Source organism: Lissotriton helveticus, chromosome 6 (genome assembly GCF_964261635.1).
Source record: "Lissotriton helveticus chromosome 6, aLisHel1.1, whole genome shotgun sequence".
NCBI classification, from domain to species: domain Eukaryota; kingdom Metazoa; phylum Chordata; class Amphibia; order Caudata; family Salamandridae; genus Lissotriton; species Lissotriton helveticus.
In genome coordinates, this window is record NC_136067.1 from 977,398,373 (window position 1) to 977,421,913 (window position 23,541).

Genomic DNA, 23,541 nt, shown 5'->3' on the forward strand with positions numbered 1-23,541 from the left:
GCTGGGCACCGTCCTGGCGCAGATGGGCACAGACGGGTTTGCCTTTGGCGCACCTTCGGCGTGCCAGCGGCACGCCGGCTGCGTGCGTCTGCTGCTCAACTGCGTAGCGGCCGGCATATTTAAGGGAGGGGGTAGGGACGATTGGCTGAGAGGCGGGAGCGGGGCCGGACGCGGGATGGGAAGGGGGAGAAAGGGCGGGAAAGTAGGCAGGGAAAGAGTTAAATTAAAAGTGGGAAAGTATGCATGGGGTAAATCAAATTAAAAATTAAAGCAGCTGACCCAGGCGGGAGCGGGCTGAGGGGAGTCTCGAACCCTGAGGCAGCGGGATGACTGGTGGTAGATAGAGCAGGTCACCGCAGTGCTGTGGGAAGAGTGACGACCGTGGACCGAGGTTTGTGGTCTCACGTGCGCCCCCCCGCAGCGGCCAGCATATGTAGGGGAGGGGGGAAGGACGATTGGCTGAGAGGCGGGAGCAGATCACCGCAGCACTGTGGGGAGAGTGACGACCATGGACCGAGGTCTGTGGTCTCACCGACAGGGTGCCTGTGTTGTAGGCAGGATTGTTTTTACGCAGGAAGGGGGACCTTTCTTCGCAAAAACAATCCTGGGAGTCATTTTATTCTTTTAATGTGCACTGCAGAACATGGAAAAAGTTAAAACAGTGGAGAAATAAAGTTATTTTCCACGTTGCGCCTCTCATGATTTTGTAAATCTGATAAGCGTTGAAATCCATGGGTGTGGTGTGGGTACACCCACTGCAACATACATGGAACGCCTCCCTAGTGCAGAGTAAGGCAACGGAGCGATTTGCACTGCCTTGCCTTACTTCATATCTATGAGGCATCCAAAGCCGCACAAAGTGGCTTTGCCCGACCTCATAAATATAATTTTGTGGTTTACGCTGCCGCAGCATCACAAAAAGTGGTGCTGCGGTGGCGCAGGGGGCTCATAAATATGCGCCTGGATGTAGTGATTTTCAGCTCTTTCCCTTTGACGCAACTAAGTGCAGCAACTTTGGTTTCTCTGCTGATTTGCATCATTTGTTAGTACTTTTTCCTCACAGTGTGTAGGGGTAAAGATGTCCAAAGGACTGGTTGTCGGACATTTTTCACACTCTACAAACATGTCGGGAAATACATCTGTTTCGGACAGTGTCTCTTTCAGCCTTTTTCTTTCGGGCGACTTTTTTTAAATTAAAGTTGTGCATGCAAAATAGGAATTTAATGTTTGATTTACGGAGTTTGAACATAACTTAGTGTACGATGTTCGTCCAGGCTGATTTAACGACCGTTGTTCCCCATAGCCACTTTTGATAGCTATCCACCCATGGCTGAGAGGTTCGCGCTCTCTTTATTCGCTGAAATGGAAAGTTCACTCCGAAGAAATTGCCCAACTGTAAATAATTGCATGGATAATTTAACTGCATTAGGTTTAATGAAACAGGGCCACTGTCGTCGAACGAGAATATGGAACTTGCTGGTCGATTATTGTAGGCCATACTTGAAATCTGTTTTGTTGCAGGCGAGCACTCTGGAGGCGCAGAGAGTTGTTCTAAATGCACATGGCATCTGCTGCCACTGCTTTTAACTCCGTCGAGAAGAATGGAAAATAAAGGGCTCAAATTGCTAGCAATTTGTCCAGCACCATTTCCATAAACTGTCTAATAGGCCATTTTATATCAAGTGTGCTGAAAATGTTGAAAAGGTCGTTTTGCAAAAAGTGGGAATTGGAAATATGTTGGTGTTGTTGCCAGGGACACATATTGACCTGCTTCAGAAAATTGAAAACATTGACGTTACTCAGTTCTAGCGTCCTTTAACACTGCCTACTGTTGCTTTAATTACTTGGTTTAGAACATATGTATCTAGAACTTCACTAGCTACCAGGTAACATTGATTGTGGTTTATCAATAACTTTGTTTTGAGTGAAAAAATTCAACGATTTTATCGTAAAAATGCTTTGGCAAGCAGTAAAGTTAATTAGGAAGTACAATGAAATCATGAAAATCAGGTGAGAAAGATTTATCAAGACATTTCTTCGGTGCACAGTTACACATCGTGACGCAAACCGATGAAGGTGTTAGTAAAGTATTTACTTTCCAGCACAAAATGCAACTAGGATAGAGCTTTTCTTTACTTACCATGGGGGGCAGAGGGGGTGTCCGCATTCATTGTTGATGCACTGGCCTTCAAACACTACCACCCATAATTATTGACATGAAGGGGCAGATTAACGAGCCCCTATCACCACCACCATGTAACTTTTGGTGATGGGTGGTTGCGGTAGTGGCCTCGCTTTATTTACAAGGCATTGTTAAGCCACTTAACGTGGCTTGACATTGCCTTGTAAATAAGGCCCCCTTTCACGCTATGCTTAGCGTGAAAGGGATGGGCAGTGGGTGTTGTGGTGGGTGTTCCACAGCAACACCCATTGATTTTGATGCTTCCCTTCTATTCACAAGTGCAGCGTAAATAGGAAACAGCGCCAAAATTAAGACCAGGAAAAACCTGCATTACCCCGTTCCATGCTGTTGTCGACCAATGGTCGACGGGAGCACTCCCTCCCTGGTGCTATGAATGACCGTTGGCCAAAGCAGTCCCGCCCACCCATTAGAACGCCCGCCGCGGTAAACGGGTTAAGCAGCACATATAGAAGTGACAAAATGGCATTTAAAGATTGTTCATGTACAGAAAGGGGGACCTTCCAGTACTAAAACAATCTTTTCCCTGCTAGCAGAAAAGAGAAGCTAATTGTCGAATGTACATACAACAAGAGGCGACGAAACAAATGTTGGCTTTGGGTTTTCGTACAGTCATATGATTGTATGAAAAAAAGGCTTTGGGCTTTCGTACAGTCTCATGATTGAATGAACAAAAGGAATCATCTAAAGGAATAAAGAAAGAAGATTCTAAGAAACTTGCTTTGTGCTGTGGATTTATGTTCAGTTATACTTATTTGGTTACTATTGTCACATTGTTATTTAACTTGAAAACTCATGTGTGCTACGGAATTTGGTGAATATTTGTGTTGTAACTTAGACTGCAGATTAGGAGAGGTGGGTGGTTCTCTTCTCCTTATAGCACAGTACTACTTATTCCATTCAGAAAAACTTTAGTTTCTTGCAGCGCCTTCCCTATGTCAAATACCACTAATCTCTTGTGTAATCACTCTGCCACTTACGTTATAAATATCTCCCAAAGTCTGTATCTGCTAAAGTAGGTAGACAGTATTGGCACCTCAATTTACCGCCACCTAGAGGCAATTTACAAGTAAAATTGTTTTACTTTATTCTAACCTTTCATAAATTGTATCTGTTCTGCACTTTACCTCACATATGCAATGTGTGAAAATATATAAATTTAGCATAAGCTTTTTTTACTTTTTTTATTTGAAGGGCACCATTTCAGTACAAAACCTATGCTATACAGGAGCTAGATAGCCTGTTTATGCACAAGCACAGTATATCTTATAAAGATGCAATGCAAACTGAATCTCTATGGAAAATGATTGAGAAGAAGATACAGATACACACACATTAGGCGAGGTTGAAGAAGAGAAAATATGTCAAGACATCATCCACCATTTTCTGGCTAATAAAGAAATATCAAAGCAGTGTTATGTGTATAAATATGAACTATACCACATGGCCTAGCGTTACAGTGAGTTTGAATTCTGGTGTTGTCATTATTCTCGTCAATGCTATGTGAATGGAATTTAATCACTACAATGTCATTTTGGTAAAGGGACTAAAGAGATATTTAAAATTGCCTGGAGATTTGGCAAACTTTAAAAGATGATCTGCAAATCGCATGCTGAATACCTAATTCCTCAATGGGCATAAGCAGGATATGACACATTTACTCTCTGTGTGTGTAGTGTATGTGTGGATATACATATATCGCCAGTAGGTAATTATAATTAGAACCTAGTTTCCATAGCTCCTGAGCTTCAGACGCCAACTCAAGACCTGGCTGTCCCAACAATAATGAGATCTTTGTTTGAGTTGGGAAACAGTGTCTCTCACCCCAAGGTCTTTTTCCTTTTCTTTCCTCTCTCTCCTCAAGAGCCGGGACGCTTGTATGAATGCCCCATAACATTAACATTATCATAGGAAAATAATTTTTATTTGCTAATAACTTTGGCATTGTTTGATGAATGTTCGCGAAGTTCTCCAAAAAAAAAGGTCTGTATGGGTCAGCTCCTATCCTGAAAGTTTGGGGGTTATTCGTCATGCAGGGGCTGAGAAAAAAGCGGTCCCAAAAATAGTTTTTTCCATGTTAATTTCCATAGGAAACTTTAGCCAAGGCCAAAGCCCGAACTGCTGAACGGAATTACACCAAAATTGGCAAAAAGGTAGTTCTTGGTTCAGAATGCAACTTTTGTAAAATGGTGCAAATCCGTTCAAAAGTTGCTGAAAAAAATCAACAACAAAAAAAATATCGATATCTAAGGGCGCGGTGGGTTCACGACCCCTCCCGACCACACGCTTCATTCTAATTGGCTGCCACTACTCCAAATCAGGAAGTGTTGGCAGCCATCTTGTGACTCGGTAGAACCGAGCCACAAGAAAACAGTAAAAGAAAGTGAAAAATGAAGAAAAAGGGGCAGGGTAGAAACACCCTGACCCCCTAGGACTGCTCAGGGGGTCCCACAATGGCCTCCCAATTTCTTTTATTTTTTAAACGTCCAAGTTTTTTTTTTTTTAAATAAGCGGGGGTCCCCCACTTCATTTAAATGAGCCCCCAGGTGGGCCAGGTCCCAGGGACAATTGTATAATCATACGGCCACCTCCTCTGGGCTATGTAAATTAGGTGCGAGAGGGCACACAGCCCTTCCGCAGCACTGGGGACCACTACGACACCTGGGCTTTGAAAATAGAGGGCGGGGGACCGTCACCACTCTGGACCGGGTCCTGTAATGTGCTGGGGTGTCTACCCCAGGACATTGCCGTTTGCTGTGACAGGGCGGAAGCATGGCTTCCCTCCTGTGATAGCAAATCCTGGTTTGCTTTGTTGAAGCAAGAGGAGGAAAACCTACTCTCACGTCAATTAAGGAAAGGAGAATTGCTTTTGGGCAACGGAAGCTGCAGGTTAGCAGCTCCCATTGCCTAAAAGCAATGCCAGCTCGCGCAGGAGGCAGGGAGACGGGGGGACCATGGGGGCGTTGCGGCACCCCATAGTCCCCCCACGGTCCCCAACGGAGAGGCCAGGCCCCGGGGGATGGGATCCCTGGGGGCCAGAAGTGGTCTGGGAGGTGGCGTCCTCCCCTTTAAAAAAAAATATATGTAGATGTGGGCATGCCTCGGGGGATGGGGCCCCCAAGGCAAATGTAAATTAATGAAATTGAACGCTTTTTATTTTTCAAAAAAGGTTGGTGTGCAGCTCTCAGCGCGGCCCCTAGTGTGAACACGAAGGGTGCTAGCTCTCAGCGCCGCCCCCTGGTGTGAATATGAAGGGTGCACGGTTCTCAGCACGGCCCGCTAGTGTAAACGCGGTGGGTGTGCGGCACCCAAGTGCTTCTCAGATCTTTAAAACACCAAGGGGCATATTCTCAAGGACACATCGCCAAGGTAACAGCACTTTATCGCAGCGAAAATGGTGATAAATGTAATGCACCATTCACAAGCTGGTGCAAACAGCCGATATCACCCGTTTACCAGCGATAGCAGATTCAAAAAAGATTGTTACGGATGACCTCGGCAAATATCTCTAATCAGATGCAGAGTAGGCATTCCCATGCAAAAAACAGCGAACACACCACTTTGCAACTTTTTCAACCACCAGCAAGATCGACGAAGAGAATACAAAACAGGTGATAAGGTGCGTTAGCACCAGGAAGTTTACACCTGCTCTGACCTGGTGTAAAGTCGCACTACAACCTGCAACATGAAAGGGAGCCCAGCATACAGCCACACCTGGACGACAGCAGATGCCATGGAGTCAATGATCATGCAGCTCAGACACCCAACAGTGGCCTGACACCCCCCGCCACCAGACCTGGGTCTGCCACCCCTCCAACCCCCCGACAAAAAAATGTGACAGCAACCTTCTGAAATCTGGAACGTAACAAATCGGCTGATGTTGCACAATTATAATAAAAAAGATGCATGAGGTTGGAAAAATGAGAATCACAGTCATGTATGGATTTACATATAAAACATTATATTTAAACAAAACAACAACAAATAAAAGTAGGTACAGCCATGGCGTGGAATCCCTCTACTACTTGTGAATCACAGCCTGTAAGACAAAAAGCAAAATAAGATTGTTTGTTATGCGTCCATGAAAGGAGAGAGAGAGAAAGAGAGGAAGAGTGAGAGAGAGGAAGAGAGAGAGAAAGAAAGAAAGAGTGAGGGAGACAGGAAGACAGAGAGAAAGAGAAAGAGTGAGAGAGAGAGGAAGAGAGAAAGTGAGAAAGAGTGAGAGAGAGGAAGAAAGAAAGAAAGAGAGAAAGAGTGAGAGTGAGGAAGAGAGAGAGAAAGAGTGAGAGAAAGAGTGAGAGAGAGCGGAAGAGAAAGAGTGTGAGAGAGAGAAAGGAAGAGATGGAGAGGGAGAGGGAGTGCCGACACTGTGGACAAAACCCTCACTGCTCACCTTTCTGTCACCTGTGTGTCTCCGTCCATGTGCGGGACATAAGACAGCCATTAAGCTCACTCATTTGAAACATAGTATATAATTAGTAATGGCAGAGCACATAGAACTACACACATCTAAATCGATGTCCCACCACTGCGCACCAAGGCCGCTGCACACCTTCCACTCCCGCTGCCCAGAGGTGTCTGCCCACCCCAGCGTACCCAGGCTGCTGCACCCCATCCACTCCCGCCACCCAGAGGTATCTGCCCGCCCCTGTGTACCCGGGCTGCTGCACCCCATCAACTCCCGCCACATAGAGCATTCTGGCTGCCCCAGCGCACCCCAGCTGCTGCACCCCATCCATTCCCACCGCTCAGAAATGTCTGCACGCCCCGGCGCACCCAGGCTGATGCACACCATCCACTCACACTGCCCAGAGGTGGTTGCCTGCTGCTGCACAAACAAGCCTCTCTGCTCACCTTCTGCCACCGGCATGTTTCCAAGAGGGCCCACCACATGCTGAAGCAACCTTCTCTGCCGTGGCTTACACGTGATTGAGCCGAGCTTACAATTTAAATCCGGTCTTGATTGCCAGGATGGTGTATCGAGTCCGCGCATCATCACAGGCTGCACACCCGCTCAGTTCTGGTGGCACTAACTCAGTGGAACTCAAGTCATCGCCACATGGTGGGAGGCCTGTGTAGGGCAAAGTGCCTCGGCTGCCACCCACTCTGTGTACTTCAAGTCAAGGGAGAGAATGGAAATGGCCTCCAGCACGTGCGTCCGGCCCTTTTTATTGGCAAGGTCACATATTCTGAGACACCTGTGCTGCATAGGTGTGGTGTGGGTGAAAACCAGTGGTGAGGGAGTGGCTGTGGTTTGCTGACAACTAGATCTGTGATCAGCAGATCACTAGAAAGAAGACCAGAGACATGTAGTGCTGTCGTTCCTCCCTGTAAACGTAAGTGGAGTGGGCTGGCCTGGTGTATGCCAGTCCTGCGTGAGGCTGTGAACAATGACTCCGGAGCTCTGGGTGTGGTTCCGTCCTGGGCTGTATGAGAAATCAACTGATGTGGGTGTCTCTGTTGTGGTGTTGCAGCCATGTGGGTCGCAAGCGCCAATGTTTCACCCTGTGAACCAAGTCCCACAATATGGCCAAAATGGAAGGTGGGGGAATCACTGACCCTGCATTCATCCATACTTCCACACATAAAAGATTGTGTATATGAGATATCTGTGTGGTTATGAATGTTTATTGCACTTTCAGTGGAGTGTTGCAGCTGTAGCAATACAGGGCCATGCCAAAGTGAAATTTCTGTTGTTTGCACATGGAGGGCGGTCAATCAGAACCAAGCTCGTGCTTGGGTGTTAGGCTACGCCAACATATGTACTTATGCACTCACTCCGCCAATCCCTCAGCACTTATAAATTCACCATACACTCTCCTTGTAGTACTACAATGATCCAGTCTTTATCTATGTACTTATAGAATGACCGAGACAAAGTTAGATAACCGAAGTTTTCCCCACTGTTAGAGGTAACATGGTTGCGTGCGCTATCCACAGCACAATGTAATGTGGTAGGTCCCTGGGGCAGCATCATGCTTACATAATGAACACACGGACACAGTTAGATAGGTATTGTGGAACTGGGTACGGGTATGAATGCTCGGCCCCTTTATATTACCAGGGGCACATGTCCAGTGACGTATGTGCTGGATGCGTGTAGGGTGAGTGTAAGCCAGCCCTCAGGGAATGGTTGGTGCTGGAAACAAGTACAACAGAAATTATCAGATCATATGCAGAGATTCAATTATAAAGGGTCTATGACTTGTGCCGCACTAAGGTAGGGGCTACAGATGTGATATAATACACAAAAGATTCTAACGTAAAGGGTCCATGACTTGTGGGGCACTGAGGTAGAGGCAGCAGATCTGAAATCATACACAAAATATTCTATCATAAAGGGTCCATGAGTTCTGGTGCACCGAGGTATGGGCATCAGAAGCATTCAGCATATGCCCAGCCAGCGATGATACGTGGTCTGGCCAGGCCGCACTGGGAGCAATGTTTGTTGCCTACTGGGCTGTGCCATCTGCAATCGAGACTCAATCTGAATAGTGAGCCCTGCTGTACGCAATGTAGTTCAGAGGTAGTAGTCAGCACAGACTTCGAGGAATGTTTTTTGTCACTTTCTCTTGACAAAATCCGAGGACATAGAGTACAGTTCACTCTGCAATTAATAAATCAAGACTGAATTCAAATTGTGAGCTCTGCTGACCACAGTGTAGGCACCTGGAAGAAAAGATGAAATATTTATGGAATACATTGTCGAAATATGTAGGTTTCAGGGACATTATAATTAGTTGCCCACTGGAGTCTGAAATTAATTAATCTAGACTGAATTTGAATTTTGAGCCCTGCTGACCACAGTGAAGGCTGGAGCCATTGGTTAGCAAAGGCACACAGCCATGTGGCGTTGACTTGAGCTGCACAGATTGGGAGCATTAGGTCTTCTTAAGCGATTATAGTCTCTTACACAATTTGCATCGGTACTAATCTTGAATTGTGAACCGTGCTAACCGCAGTGTAGGCCAAAGGCAGCAGTCAGGAAGGGCCCACAGCCATGTGTCATTGACTTGAGCTGCATAGTTAGTGGCACCTGAAGCACTGAGCGTGTGCACATCCAGCGATGATGCGTGGTCTGGGTAGGTCGCACTGGGAGCAATGTCTCTTGCCTACTGGACTGCGTTATCTGCAATCGAGACTCGATTTGAATTGTGAGCCCTGCTGTCCACAGTGTAGATCGAAAGAAGTAGTCAGCAAAGACATTGAGGAATGCTTTTGGTCACTTGCTCTTGACAAAATCCGAGGACATAGAGTACATTTTACTCTGTAATTAACAAATCAAAACTGAATTTGAACTGTGATCTCTGCTGTCCGCAGTGTAGACTGCCATTCAGTGTTCGTTGGACTTGTAAGATACATTTGGTCATTGTAGAAAGGCTATAGCTGAGCACACCACTCACCTTGCATAGAACTGGGGTCACACCTTTTTTAAGCTTGATTTTGTGGATATAATTTGGGAGATGTCCTAACTTTTCATTAAAAACTTTATTAAACTCACAACATAAGCCTAACAACACACCAGAGCTTTTGATAATACCACTAGAAATGCTATTAACTTTCTGTTCAGAACAAGAAATGTGTTTGAGGCAAATATCTTTGAGAGAAATACATGGCTCACTGCTTGTGCCCGAAGTCACCCCAAAATCAGCCTGGTGAAATATCTCCCATAAAGTAGCCAAAATTATTTATAGGTTGACCACCCTATGCTAGAGGTTGTATATCAGCAACCTTCACTTTCCCTTACAAATGCTTAGCATAAACATCCCTAGGAACAAGAGAAATCTTCATACCAGAATTAAAAAGCATGTTTATCATGTGCCCATTTATGTTTACCTTGTCAATGGGACTCCTGCCTTTGCTCTATCCAACCTGAAGGACCACGTCCCCACAATGTAGTTCAGCATACTTGCAATCACGATCATCTTCAAACACCACCTACTTCACACACTTACCCCCACAAGCATCAATGTTCCTTTTTGCGAATCGGTATTAGCGAATTTTAGGGAATCGCAAATACCGATTCGCAAAAAGCTATGCATCAATTTTTTCACAATTTTAATGCGAATCGGTAAAATTCGCATGTTTTTACCGAATCGCATTAAAAATGCGAATTCTTAATTGCGAATTCGCAGATTGCGAATTCGCAGATTGCGAATTAGCGCACATGATGCGTCTCAATTCAATCACACCCTGGAAGCTCTGCTTGCAATTAGACCCACCTGAGGCCCAGTTCAACTGCTGGAGAGGCTTTTGTCAGTTTGAAAGCAGTCTGCTGGAGGAGTAAGAGGCTCTCTGTGTATTTTGTGGATTTTGAAATGGCAGAAAATCGTTCTGAGGAGCCACTTGTCAGGAAAAGGAAAGTTAAATTTAGTGAGCAGGAGCTAGAGATTCTTATTGAAGAGGTGACTGCGCACAATGATCAGCTTTTTGGAAAGTTGTCCTTGAAGGTTCCTGAAGGTGTCAAAAGGAAAATTTGGCTTGGAATACAATCAAAAGTTAATGCTGTTGGTGTTGCGCACAGAGACATCAACAACCTTCAAAAGAGATGGTATGATCTGCGTAGTCGTGCCAAAGAGAAAATTGCGACACACACCAAGTCAGCCAAGAAAACTGGTGGTGGAACTCCCAGGGACAGACCAAACACCCCTCTGGAGGACCTGATAGAAGGAACCCTTTCCACTGAAGCGGTCATTGGAGTCATAGACATTGATACTTCAGATCAAGCAGGACCCTCACAAGGTAAGATTTTTTTTTTAATTTGAATTAAATTTTAATGTGACTTTGGCACACATGCTCTGGTTTTGGATACTGTGCAGCATTTGTGATTTTTACTGGTTGTCTGTAACTTTAATGAGTTCTTTAGTGGTACAAGCAGAGCATCTTGGGAGTTGTAGTTTCCTAAAGATAACCTGTGAGATATGCTTTTTTCAGAAACTTCAAAAACATTATTCATGCATGCATTACTTGTGGTTAATAAATAGGCTTCACACATGAGGATGTCAGTGAAATATTTTTTAATTACAAAAGACAACACATGTGTTACACTTCATGAACTCATATTAAAATACACTCTGTTTAATCTTAGATGCAGAAGTGGACACTGACTTCATTGAATATGCTGAGCCTTTTACTGAAAATCTACTGAACTCTGCAGAAATGAATTCTGGATCAACTTCACCGACAGTGCAGCCAACAACTTCACAGCGCAGAGTGCGTCATATTCAAGAGTCAGATATTGATGAGGCTACTAATGTTACTGTTGAAAATCGAAACTTGTCTGACAGTCAAGCTCCTGTTCAAAGACAACTAGGCAGGCGACAGAGGATTCAGCCTTTTGTGAGGCGGAGGGCACGTTCTTCATTCCACCAAACAGCCACAGATGGAGATACAAGTGCCAGTGCAGTTGAACTGAAGCTGCTCAAAGTCCAACGTCTGCAGGGAAAAGACCTAAGGGTGATAAAGGGTAAATTTAATCAGGTCACTAAGGACATAAGTGCCATTAGCAGAACTCTTATTCACATGACCAAGATTTTTGAAAAAGCACATTCTGATTCATCAAACAAACTGGACCGCATGGCAGTTGCCATGGAAGCTATGTGCAGCACAATGCAGTCTCAACAAATTGCAAATGCCAAAAGATGTACTAGGTCAATGTTAAGTAATCAGGCATGTTGTAGGTCAATGAATATGATGTGCCGCACAAATGCTCAACTTATTAAACCAGTTCTGGACATGCAAAAAGATGTCTCCCAGTGTTGTAGGGACATATCTAGAGGAATGAATGCACTTGAAACCATTGCAAATGAGAAGCAGAAGTCTACTTCTAAAAGTTTTTGTAAGGAAGGCTCTCTATTTAACGAACAAGCAAGTAATAATGTAGAAGGAAGTACCAGTAAATTTGGGGAACGCCATAGCAATAGAAAATGTGACTCAGGATTAGAAAAAGACATTGGGATAGCTACTGCATCAGCTAAGGCATTAGGGGTGCGTGGTAGTAAAAAGTGAAATGATTGACATCTAAAGTTAATTCAATTACTTTTTGTAAATTTAAAGTTTTCTGGCAATGCAGAGAGTAATGCTTTCTAATGTTATTTTTTTGAGAAAGAAAATGCGTGTCTTCATTTGTTGCAAAGAAACTTGTGTTTATGACCTTAATAAACCAAACATGTTAGCACAATGAAAACATTTCAAGCGTCATACCTCTGCTAAAAATAATGTTGAGTGATCTCCGCTCTCCTCCTCCTACCCTCTGCTGCGTCTGGTCCATGTGCTCTTGGTAGAGGTTGCTGAGGTTGATTGTCAATGTTATGAAATTCTTCTTCTACATCAAGTTCCAGGACTCTCTTGGTGGCTACATTGTGAAGCATGGCACAGGTCGCAACAATCTTACAACAAATATCTGGTCTATATTGCAAGGCTCCTCCTGTTTTATGTAAAATTCCAAATCTGGATTTCATGACACCAAAAGCCCTCTCTATGACATTGCGAGTGGCAATATGGGCTTGGTTATACTGCTGCTCTTTGCGGGTAGATGGATTTAGAAAGGGTGTAAGTATGAATGATCTCACTCCATATGCACTGTCACTTTTGGGTTTAGGAGAAAGGATTTTTTTTTTTTTTAAATATGACCCTAAAATACCATGCTCTTTATTCTTCAAAACATTAATTACTCACCAAGTAAATAACCATCATGAAACTCTCCAGCAATCAGTCTCCTATGGATGGCACTATGTCTGAAAATATAAGAGTCATGTGCACTACCAGGGTAGCATGCCACTATGTCTGTGAATATTGTTTTGGCATTACACACTGCTTGTATGTTCATGGAATGGTAGCATTTCCTGTTGCGAAATATATACTCATTCTCAGAGGGGGGGCATATGGGGATATGTGTTCCATCTATACAGCCAATTACATGAGGGAAGTTAGCAATGTTATAGAAGTCTAACTTAGTTTGTAGTAAATCTTGCTGTGTATTTGGAAAAGAGATGTAATGCCTGATCCTATGGAGCATGGCATTTAAAAAGTTTCTGAAAAATCTAGATAGGGCACTCTGCGACACACCACCAGCAACAGCAATGACACCCTGAAAGGACCCTCAGGCAAGAAGGTGAAGGCAACATAATACTTGGACATGAATGGGAATGGCTTGGGTTCTAAGGGTTTGTCTTTGAAGAAATGGGTCCAAATCTGCTATTAGCTCTAAAATGGAATCCACATTCAGCCTGTATTTGTCATAAATTTCTGCCTCAGTCTGCCCAAACAAAGTAATGCGCTGTCATTGAGCATCCTTCTCCCCCTTGCAGCAGCTCTCAACCTCCTCTGACGTGCAAATGCAATGACTGCAGCCATGATAGAAAAGTGTAAGCAGCATTTCCACAGACCTTTTATGCACTACAAATGAGTTTCACCTGATTTTAAGTTTGGAAAAAAAAATACCACCTGGTGAAAGTGCTTCTAAAATTAAGAAATGCTAATTGCGATTTCTTAAGGAATCGCAATTTGCGAATTTTGATGCATGCAGTTTTGCACGTTTAAAATGCGATTCCTTAGAAAATGCGAATATTTAAGGAATTCGCAATCCATATATGTGAATCCTTAAAATGCGAAAACAGTAAAAGAATGATGCATCCCAAAACATGATTTTGCATTCGCTAACGGCCGATTTTAACGAATCGCACCGTTAGCGAATGCAAAAATCGTTGATGCATGTGGGCGTTAGTTTTCTGCTGGGAATGAGACACTTTAGCCAGATGGTGTACTTTACCACAACTACAACATTTATTGTCAACGTGGGACAAGATTTATAATTTGCCAAATGCCCCACTGTCCCACACCTACAGCATTTGCCCTTCAAATCTTTAATAACATTGGAGCTAGCAGGTTTAGGTTGGAATGTTCTGTGCATTTCAAGGTCACTTTGTTCATACTAGGCACCTTCTCAGCAACATTAGTGCAATCCTTCTTAATAACCTCTAGACATTCAGGGGAGTGTTCACTTCTCTATGCAACCAAAACATCTTCATCCAACTTAGGCTTGTCCTTCTGCCGTAATTCATCCTTAATTGTCTCTGTGCTGCAACCCAACATACATTTTCTCTCATACATTCTTCTAGGGCTTTTAGGAACTTATAAGTGGCACATAGTTTGCGAAGGTCCGTTAGGTATGTTTCAACAGACTCCTGTGACTTTTGGAACCTTCCCCCAAAGTGGTACCTTTCCAGGATGGTGCTCACCTTAGGCAGATAATGTTTATCTAACGCATTCAAACACTGTAAAACATTTTCATCTAGCTCAGGGAGATGCTCAAACTCTTCTTGGCCTTCCGGCCCTAAACAGTGAAGCAAAAAAGGTGACTTTTAAGGAACACATTTCATACACGTGCGTAATGCACATGTTTTTTTTTTAACTTGGAACAACATATATTTGGATCCCCAGGGGGAGTTAAGAAGAATGGTGGAGGAGTAGCATTTTGCATTATAGAACCTGTACACAACTACAACAATGAAATAAGAAAATGTGAGTTTCATCAGCCGTCGTGAAGATAAACCCTGGGCGGAGTATGTGTAGTGATGCTCCGCGTAGCTCCACGGAGTCCCAAAAAATCTCAGTGGAACTACGCGGAGCGGCCCACAAAAGACGTAATACGTACATGGATGTGAGGAGGAAGACGACGGAAGAAGGGAGACACCACAGTGAGGAGCAGGGCAGGCAGAACAGAAGGTAAATGTTTTTTTTTAAAAGAATTGTAAGGGGGCTGGCCTTGTCCTCCGCTCTGCCACGCAGTCGGTATTTTGCAGCAACTTTGCATTCCCAGATGAGCGCGGGGTTGGTAAAACTCTGCAAACTCTGCTGGTGGAGTGGATTACGGCATCCGCTGGTGTACGGCGCCCAGTGATTGTAAAGATACCAGAAAGACATCAAAGGTTTGCAGAAAAATGAGAACCACCACAGGTGCAATGTCAATAGTCATGAAGAATGTCAGAAAGCTACAACAGGTTTGAAGAAAGTTTGCCGAAAAAATTCCCACCTCAGTGTGCAATGTCACACCTTAAAACTCAACTGGCAAAAAAGAGGAAGTACACCCTTCTTCACTCTATTGCATGGTCACACTCCCGAGATGTGAAGAAACATTGAGCAACACAGGTGTACGAAGTCCACACCAGAGAATCCCTCTCAATTTCACAAATCAATAATCAATAAGGAAAACAAACAAAACATTTAAAAAACTCACTACAGCATGCACCCACAAGTAGAAACAGGCAGTGGTCGGTAGATGCCCTATCGAGTATCAGGTCAAGAAAAGTTACTTTAGTGGACGCTTTGGAAATGTATGCCAGGCTGTCTCCAAAATTAAACCTTGCAAATTTGTCACTACAGGGGTAAATTCAGTGTGTGACCTCCTCTAACCAGAAACACAAGGAGAGGCTTCACCCACTAGCTCCACCTTTCAGTGGAAACAAAAGAACATCCAGGTACGCATTAGTTTCTGGCCTCTGATTATGATGATGGTTGACCAAGAAGAGGTTACACACACTTGCCGGTAGCGCATTGCTATGGAACCAACCATTCATTAACAGCTCCCTTGGGCAGGCCTCCGATTGCTACATCTCAAATGTTGCTGCACCATCATTAAGACACACAGCATGAGAGTGGGGTAATTCCTCATGAAGCAGAGCAGGCTGCGATGGAATTTTCGATGGTTCAGTCTCTTCCCTTACAAGTAGTAGATGCTTGGTTATCGTCCAACGTACTCCAGCACATTGCCAGTGTGAAGAAGCACTGTGTGTCCACAGTGATGTAAACCAGAGTTCTTTATTTAATGTTACAATGCATACAGGAATATCTCACCCATAATGAAAGCCAGCAAGGAAACTGGCTCACAAACCATTCAGAAGCCCTTAAGCATTCCAACAACCATAATATTTTCAGAACACTCAGGCAAGCCTATTCTGAGTAATGGTAACTCAATTAAAATGTGCCCTACATTTTCTTTCTACAGCACTAACCATAATTTCTGTGTCAAACTGAATCCCCTCATTTGTTCCTTTTTAAATTAAATGTTTTACGTTTTACCAGTTTGATTCACAATCAAATCAGTGTTGCAGCAAGGGGAGGTGCCCCGCCCCGGGCGCATGAGTTTTGGAGGCAGGCACCGAGAAAATCGCCAGCACCCACCCCGCTCTTACACACGGCTATGGGGTAGCAAATTCAGGGGCTGCCACGGGTGGCCATAGGTCTAGCTAGGCCACTGAATCAACATGGCTTCAGTGTGCCATACGTTTGTCATAAGAACACACGACAATTCCTCAAATTTGTATGGCACCACCAACAGATGTTTTATATTCTATATAAATTCTGTTATTACCCTTTATACATTCTCCTTTTTGTGCCCCTCAAAGCCTGCCATTCACTACAATTCACTTCAATGGGGTGTTATCATGTAGCTGCTAACACTTAGTGGGTGAAGCGTTGGCAGCCAAACAGATCCCACCATGAGATCAGTCCTTAGGCTCCACCCAGAGATACAAATTTGTTTTATTATAAGATCTCCATAAACTACTGAATGGATTTACACAAAATAACAAAAAGCATGATCTCCAGAACAAAATCGACTTTTCTGCCAACGTGTTGTAATTCCAGCTAGCGGTTTGGGCTGCAGGTGTGTTTAAAGACTCTATGAAAATTAACATGGGACACACACTTTTTCTGACTCCTCTTTTTCTTGACCCTAGTGTCAGGCTTCAAGATCCTCAGGAACAGCACCCTCCTAGAGGCCCACCTATCAGTACCAGAGTAGCTTACATGTCAAATGGGGAAACGGGATATTAGGAAGGGCATACCAGGGAGGTATTCCTGTGGAGGCAAATCAGCATTCAAATACAGGAGTAACAAAAGGCTATATTTCAATATTGTCTGTCCCAAATCGTATTGTAGAATATTTCCAAAATATGACAGCATAAATAATGCCAGTCACGCATACACACAGGTAAATTGGGGGACAAACTCAAACACACTATGGTATTGCAGTTCATTAAGCATCACCTTCCCAATGTTCTGGGTACACTTTGCCAGTCCACTCTGGCTTCACTGCGGGGTCCCGCGGAGTGGGGGTCCTTCTCCGGCGAACACTTCCTTTCCTTCCAGATCACATGGCCGCGGACCCACAGGGCCGATTTGCCACAGTCTCCGGTAAATGGGAGGGTCGCAGGCTTACTCTGGTTTCCACTTATGTCCCGCCTGGCCTTCAGTCACAGGCATACATAGAACTTGGTAAACTCCTCTTATCCTTCCCAGAGGGTCAACTCTTTGTGGGTGGGGACTTTAAAGAGGTAGTTTCGGGGATGCTGGATAGACATCCGCCCAGAGAGACACCCCGGGGACAAAGATGGTTGGAAGACTTCCCCGAGACTTTTGGTCTCACAGATGTCTGGCGCATGATGCACTCATTTGTTCCTTTTTAAATTAAATGTTTTAAGTTTTACCAGTTTGATTCACAATCAAATCAGTGTTGCAGCAAGGGGAGGTGCCCCGCCCCAGGCGCATGAGTTTTGGAGGCAGGCGCCGAGAAAATCGCCAGCACCCACCCCGCTCTTACACACGGCTGTGGGGTAGCAAATTCAGGGGCTGCCACGGGTGGCCATAGGTCTAGCTAGGCCACTGAATCAACATGGCTTCAGTGTGCCATACGTTTGTCATAAGTAACACTATTAGCGCTCTAGTCTAGGCTGCAGTAGACCACAAGGGAATTAACTGACAGGCTGCTCTTGTTGGAAAAACATGATTTTCTGTAAATGTTTGACTTCATTTTCATATGGCTGAGAAGGATAGGGTGCATTTAAAGAATATATGCTCTTATTTTAGCTTCTGGAACACCTTCCATAAACTTTATGGGAAAATCATGATAAGACAGTTTTCGCTCAAACATGATTCCTGAAATCCCAGCAGTTTAATCATAGGGTAAAATCACATTAGAACACACCACAATTCCTCAAATTTGTATGGCACCACCGACAGATGTTTTATATTCTATGTAAAATCTGTTATTACCCATTATACATTCTCCTTGTTGTGCCCCTCAAAGCCTGCCATTCACTACAATTCACTTCAATGGGGTGTTATCATGTAGCTGCTAACACTTAGTGGGTGAAGCGTTGGCAGCCAAACAGATCCCACCATGAGATCAGTCCTTAGGCTCCACCCAGAGATACAAATTTGTTTTATTATAATATCTCTATAAACTACTGAATGGATTTACACAAAATACCAAAAAGCATGATCTCCAGAACAAAATCGACTTTTCTGCCAACGTTGTTGTAATTCCAGCTAGAGGTTTGGGCTGCAGGTGTGTTTCAAGACTCTATGAAAATTAACATGGGACACACACTTTTTCTGACTCCTCTTTTTCTTGACCCTAGTGTCAGGCTTCAAGATCTTCAGGAACAGCATCCTCCTAGAGGCCCACCTATCAGTACCAGAGTAGCTTACATGTCAAATGGGGAAACAGGATATTAGGAAGGGCATTCCATGGAGGTATTCCTGTGGAGGCAAATGAGCATTCAAATACAGGAGTAACAAAACGATATATTTCAATATGGTCTGTCCCGAATAGTATTGTAGAATATTTCCAAAATATGACAGCATAAATAATGCCAGTCAGGCATACACACAGGTACATTGGAAAATCAGTTAAAGCAACTTATTCAACATGCACACACACACACCCTAGGGACAATTATGCACTCGTGTGTAATAGTAAATAAATGCTGCTCTTCAGATTCACTAGTCCCAATATAAAAAAATCCAATAATACTTGAATCATATGCCCAGAAGAAACCAATATTTATGAGAAAATATGCAGAGTAGGAAAAACAATAGTTTCCAGTGCATTAAGAAATGCTCCCCATGGAGGGAGTATATTTAATGACAACAAGGGACCCCAAAACTAGTCAGTAGGGACCATGGGGAGCATACTTTTTAAACAACAACAGCGGTCCCCAACATTAAGGAATATCACCACATGAATAAAATATAGACAGAGTCAATCTATATTTTCAAAAAGACATGTCCAGCAGGACAGTGGTATTGAAATCACATAAAAATACCATCCAACAATCAACCAGTGTGGACCACAAGCCTGTGTCCAGTACTAACAGAGCAAGTACAAGAGGTGATGTAGACAGCAGAGAAGGGCTTTGTAAGGCGAACAAACATTACTCTATAAACAGTACAATTGTACAGAGTATAACAGTCATGCACTTGACATTTCAGTAGTAATCACAGTTAGGTTCCAGTGCATTAAAGGTCGACGGCGTTTCGGACCCCTATTAAATATCAGGGACCATCATCAGGACAAATACAATGAAAAGCCTTAGGTTAATTAAGCCTCTAAATGCCTAAAGGGGGGAAAAAGGAAATATTTAAATTAAATACAGGAGCAACGTAAGCATGATCAGTAACATAGTGACTTGAGTGTGACCAGTGAGCGACACAGTCCCGGTCAGGCATGTCAAGTGAACTATGGTGAAAGGTGTATAAATGGTTGACCGTGATCCGGACGGAGGGAAGGTAAGTAAGGCAGTGAAGGTGTCCAGTGAGGACGAAAAAGCAGTCAAGTACGTCGTGGCACACAAATTATGCCGCGGTGACTAAATTGGAATGGCCTCGCAGTAAGGGAGTGACGTCTGGTGAAAGGAAGGTCGGCGGTATTTAGAGCAAGATGCGTGATCGTGAATGATTAAAAGGGGTTGATGAGGGGAGTCAAAAAAATGGAGGGAGGACAGGGGGGGCGTGGGGGTTGGGGGAGGGAGGAGTTGTGGGAGGTTGGGGAGGGAGGGGAACTGTTTTACTGGTTACACTTGATATATGCTGAGGAGGTAGCGGAGCGTGCAGGGGCCACGGGGTCGAAACCAACAGTGAAACGTGGATATGGCTAAGTAGTGGGACAAAAGCCTCAAAATACTGAGCTGGAACGTCAACGGGCTGGGGGACAAACTCAAACGCAATATGGTATTGCAGTTCATTAAGCGTCACCTTCCCGATGTTGTTATGCTACAAGAGACTCATTTGTTGGGTAACACCTGCCACGCCTTAAATAGATTTGGGTACACTTTGTCAGTCAACTCTAGCTTCACCGCGGTGTCCCGGGGAGTGGGGTTCCTCCTCCGGCGAACACTCCCTTTCCTTCCAGATCACACGGCCGTGGACCCACAGGACCAATTTGCCACAGTCTCCGGTAAATGGGAGGGTCGCAGGCTTACTCTGGTTTCCACTTATGTCCCGCCTGGCCTTCAGTCACAGGCATACATAGACCTTGGTAAACTCCTCTTATCCCTCCTGGAGGGTCAACTCGTTGTGGGTGGGGACTTTAAAGCGGTAGTTTCGGGGATGCTGGATAGACATCCGCCCAGAGAGACACCCCGGGGACAAAGATGGTTGGAAGACTTCCTCGAGACATTTGGTCTCACAGATGTCTGGCGCCTGATGCACCCCAGTGACACACAGTACACTTTTTTTTCGGGGCCCCACCACTCTTTCTCCCGCCTTGATCATATTCTCACTCCCCTGCACCCAGACACGATCGTACATTCGGCAAGGCACCTGGCGCGAGGTATTTCAGACCACTCACCGGTGTTGGTTCACATTACCGTTAGTAATCGTAGAGTGGGATGCATCGCGCCTATCCATGCCTGGCACCTCCATAATAAGGACCTCCGTGAGGCACTGGCCCTCTCTATCGCCCGGTATTTCGATACTAACGAAGGATCGGTGGACTCAGCGATTACATTATGGGAGGCCTTTAAAACGGTCCTCAGAGCGGAGGCCCTATCGGCGATTGCGGGTCGGCGGAAGGAGAGGGAGAGACAATTGGCCGCCATGGAGGCTGACCTGGGGACGCTGGAGGAGACAGCACGTACAGAGAATACACCCATTGCGCGCCACCGGCTGTCTCTAAAAATCACGGAATACCAGGCGACGGTTACTGAGGCAGCGAAGAAGATGGCGGTCACTAGGGAGGGCAAGATATATGATCAGGGAGACAAGGCGGGTCGAATTTGCAAGGCATTTCCGAGCAGTCTACAGCAGTGGGTCTGACCGCACAAAGGAAGACTCGGTCGCACTGTTAGCGGACTTGCGAATGCCGGCCCTGTCTGAGGCGGAACGCGACCTTCTTGAGGCGCCACTCACCACGGCAGAAGTGGAGCGAGCAATAGGAGAGCTCCGTCCCGGTAAGGCACTTGGCCCGAATGGCCTTCCGATTGAGCTTTACAAGCTCAAGCCAGATGGAGTTAGCCCCACCTTAAGCGTATGTTCGAAGAGAGCAGGTCCAAAGGGATGTTACCCCGTAACCAAAGACTAACGACTATAGTAACAATCCCCTAGGAAGGAAAGCCACGGGAGATGTGTGCCTCCTATAGACCCATCTCCCTTCTAAACGCAGAACCTAAGATATTGGCAAAAGTTTTGGCAACTAGGCTACAGCCGGTGCTCACCACCTTGGTCCATCCGGACCAATCAGGGTTCACGCCCCGCCGCAACACGGCACTTAACCTTCGTTGACTGAATGGGGTGCTAGGGAGATGTCACACGCTCAGTGAAGATGCTGTGGTGGTGTCGCTTGATGCCACAATGGCTTTCGATACTCTGGAGTGGCCTTACATGATGGCGGTCCTCTGCAAACTGGGATTTGGCCCTGGTTTTATCTCCTGGGTGCGCCTCCTCTATACAGAACCGCTTGCCCAAGTGGTCGTCAACAATAAGGTATCAGAGGCCTTCACCCTTGGAAGAGGGACACGCCAGGGGTGTCCGCTCTCGCCTCTTCTATTCGCCCTTTCCCTGGAGCCACTAGCTACCTGGATCAGACAGGGCGTCTCCCTGAAGGGACTCCGATGGGCTGATGGATGGGAGGACTGGATCTCCCTATATGCCGACGACATCCTCCTCTATCTCTCGCGGCCCCGGCGATCACTGATCGTAGCTCTTGATATCTTCACCAACTTTGGTAAGAACGCCGGGTATAGTATTAAATGGAGCAAATCGCTCCTTTATGTCCTCCACGGCCGCACTCCTATACTTCCGCGGGACTGTCCAATACAAGTGGTCACAGAGGGCTTTACATATTTGGCCATTGTTATGTCCAAGGATAGAGCTGTCACGTACGACAGGAACCTACTCCCGCCCCTCCGGAGACTTAAACAAGACTCTGTAGCATGGCAGAAGCTCTCGGTCTCCCTTCTGGGCTGGGCAGCCCTGTTTAAAATGATGGCGCTGCCCAGATTCCTTTATACCCTCCAAAACTACCCCGACTTAGGGCCAGATGTAGGTAATTTTAATTTACCACCTCTTAAATACCGATTCATACCGAATCGGTATTTAAGAGGTGGTAAAATAGAGGGGGGAGATGTAGGTATTTCAGATTCTGTAAATACCGATTCGGTATTGCCCATTGATTCCTATGGGCCTTGCAGCCCATAGGAACCAATGGGCAATACCGATTCTGTAATTACAGAATCGATAAATACCGATTTTAGCAAGGGTGCAGGGGGTGTCACTTTGACACCCTCTGGCACCCCAAAAATAGGCATGTGCGCCATGTGGCACACAGACATGCCCTAAGGGCATGTCTGTGTGTCACATGGCACAGGTGTGCATGCACACATGTGCATGCACACCTGGATTCGGTATTTTACCACCCAATTGGATTGGGTGGTAAAATACCGATTCTTAAAGCCCTGTGGCACTCTGACATGTGCCAGCTACATCTGCATTTACAGAATCGGTATTTTACCGAGTCTGTATTTACCGATTCGGTAATTTTACCGAATCGGTAAATACAGAAACGGTAAAATACCGATTCTGTAAATGCATGCACTACATCTCAAAATCCAATTACCGGTCGGTAACGGCCGAATTCGGCCGTTCCCGACCGGTAATTGGCCACCTACATCTGGCCCTTAGTTCCTTCGTCGTACTTCACGGCTGTTGAGGCGGCGCAGAGGGACCTCCTGTGGTCTGGGACACCTCGAATCGCTCTCCAGAAATTGACTCTAGGGTGGTACGATGGAGGGATTGCCCTTCCTGGTATACGAAGGTACTATTGGGCGGCACACCTCTCAGCTATAAATCAAGGCACATATAGTGACGGTAACGACCGAGGGTATGGCATGGATAGGTGGCTCCTACCGGGAGGAAACTATGAAACAGCACTTTACTCACGACCGGCCAGATTCGCCTTCACGGGGCCGACCCTCCATTCTGTGCAAATATGGCACATAGTCCAGCGCAAGATGGGATGGCACAACGTGGTCACCTTGGCCACCCCGCTTTGGGTGTCAGAA